This window comes from Schistocerca nitens, chromosome 7 (genome assembly GCF_023898315.1).
Source record: "Schistocerca nitens isolate TAMUIC-IGC-003100 chromosome 7, iqSchNite1.1, whole genome shotgun sequence".
Classification (NCBI taxonomy): Eukaryota; Metazoa; Arthropoda; class Insecta; order Orthoptera; family Acrididae; genus Schistocerca; species Schistocerca nitens.
The window spans coordinates 308,672,399-308,674,898 of NC_064620.1; the positions used below are offsets into that span (position 1 = coordinate 308,672,399).

The following is a 2,500-nucleotide window of genomic DNA, read 5'->3' on the forward strand; positions in this document are numbered from 1 at the left end:
TGCGGCCGGCCGCGAAGCCCTGACGAGTAGGAGGGTCGCGGCGGTGGGCGCAGAAGGGTCTGGGCGTGAGCCTGCCTGGAGCCGCCGTCGGTGCAGATCTTGGTGGTAGTAGCAAATACTCCAGCGAGGCCCTGGAGGGCTGACGCGGAGAAGGGTTTCGTGTGAACAGCCGTTGCACACGAGTCAGTCGATCCTAAGCCCTAGGAGAAATCCGATGTTGATGGGGGCCGTCATAGCATGATGCACTTTGTGCTGGCCCCCGTTGGGCGAAAGGGAATCCGGTTCCTATTCCGGAACCCGGCAGCGGAACCGATACAAGTCGGGCCCCTCTTTTAGAGATGCTCGTCGGGGTAACCCAAAAGGACCCGGAGACGCCGTCGGGAGATCGGGGAAGAGTTTTCTTTTCTGCATGAGCGTTCGAGTTCCCTGGAATCCTCTAGCAGGGAGATAGGGTTTGGAACGCGAAGAGCACCGCAGTTGCGGCGGTGTCCCGATCTTCCCCTCGGACCTTGAAAATCCGGGAGAGGGCCACGTGGAGGTGTCGCGCCGGTTCGTACCCATATCCGCAGCAGGTCTCCAAGGTGAAGAGCCTCTAGTCGATAGAATAATGTAGGTAAGGGAAGTCGGCAAATTGGATCCGTAACTTCGGGATAAGGATTGGCTCTGAGGATCGGGGCGTGTCGGGCTTGGTCGGGAAGTGGGTCAGCGCTAACGTGCCGGGCCTGGGCGAGGTGAGTGCCGTAGGGGTGCCGGTAAGTGCGGGCGTTTAGCGTGGGTGTGGTCTGCTCTCGCCGTTGGTCGGCCTCGTGCTGGCCGGCGGTGCAGGATGCGCGCGCCTGTGCGGCGTTCGCGCCCCGGTGCTTCAACCTGCGTGCAGGATCCGAGCTCGGTCCCGTGCCTTGGCCTCCCACGGATCTTCCTTGCTGCGAGGCCGCGTCCGCCTTAGCGTGCTCCTCCGGGGGCGCGCGGGTGCGCGGATTCTCTTCGGCCGCCATTCAACGATCAACTCAGAACTGGCACGGACTGGGGGAATCCGACTGTCTAATTAAAACAAAGCATTGCGATGGCCCTAGCGGGTGTTGACGCAATGTGATTTCTGCCCAGTGCTCTGAATGTCAACGTGAAGAAATTCAAGCAAGCGCGGGTAAACGGCGGGAGTAACTATGACTCTCCAAATGCTCACATGATGCGTCATATATGGATCCTCTCGGTCCACTCCTTAGCATCCTAGCGGTGTCGAGTGGATGATGGTTCACTTAGCCTCTCGGTGGGAAATCCTAGCTCTGGCCTTCACGTGGCGGGGGTCGTGAGAGGTTCTGAGGAGGTTTATGCCTTGGTGTAAGTCTTCCAAAGTTCCTCGACCGACAGAGCAGGGTGTGTTTTCGGGCATGGGGGTTGCCTCCCCCCTTGCCTTTGCTCCAGCTGGCCCGACAACGAGAAGTAAATGTGGTACCAGGCCTCCCACTGGAGCGCCTGTGCCAGCTGATGAGCCACCCAACCAGCCAACCGATGCGGGTCGAGCGCCGCTCCCCGTCATATGCCCTGAGTGCTTGCGGTCTTTTTCTACAAAGACCGGGCTCGGCGTCCACCGTCGTCGTGCTCATCCAACTGAAGCAAATGCAGAGATACAGACGGCGAGGAAGAAGGCCAGGTGGTCTGAAGAAGAACTGTTGCGTTTGGCTCATGCCGAAGCAACTTTGACCATCCGCGGCTGCAAGTTCCTTAACCAGGAGCTCACTAAGGCCTTTCCTGCGCGTACGCTGGAGTCCATCAAGTGCCAGCGTAGGGCGCAGGTCTATAGGGACATGGTTGCAAGGTTTGTCACCGAGCTCTCCAGTAGTGGTCATGGTTCTCATGATCCTGCTGCTGAGCATGGTGATGGATCCCCTTTACCACACTTTCCATCTCAGGGGGATAAGGTTGACCTTGCAATCTGGTCCTTTATATCTGATCTTCCTCCATCAGGCCGCCGATTTCGCGCTCTTGACGCTCTTCTGGCTCTGGGTCCTACCACTAGCCGGGACACAATCCGAGCAATGTTGCTACCTGCTTTAGATGAAGTAGGTAGCATGGAGCCAGCAGTCCATCAAGCTGCAAACGTACGGATCCAACAGCCTCCAGAGCGGAAGCGTGCTCGGAGAAGGTGGCAATACGCAGTAGTCCAGCGTGCCTTCAAGAAGAATGCAGCACGTTGCATTAACGGGCTTCTTGATGGCACTCTTCTGCATCAGCCCCCATCCATCCCGGGGCTGATTGAGTATTGGACAGACCTCTTTACTCCACCTCGTGTCAGGTCTCGGCCTCCACGGGGTGAGGGTCTCTCAGAGAGGCTGTTGCCGTTCTCAAAGATGGTGCCCTTTCATGACCTATGGGCTCCCATCACTGCGGAAGAAGCGGCTGCTGCCTTGCCACCTCGAAGCTCTGCTGCAGGCCCAGATGGTCTTACACCAGCCCAATTGCGTCGCCTTCCCCGGGAGGTTTTCCTTAAGATCCTGAATAT

The 2,500-nt window shown here is 58.2% G+C and overlaps 1 pseudogene; it reads left to right on the top strand.

The window, feature by feature from the left end:
* LOC126197791 (large subunit ribosomal RNA) overlaps positions 1-2,500 on the top strand; it is a 7,773-nt pseudogene that overhangs the window by 1,707 nt on the left and 3,566 nt on the right.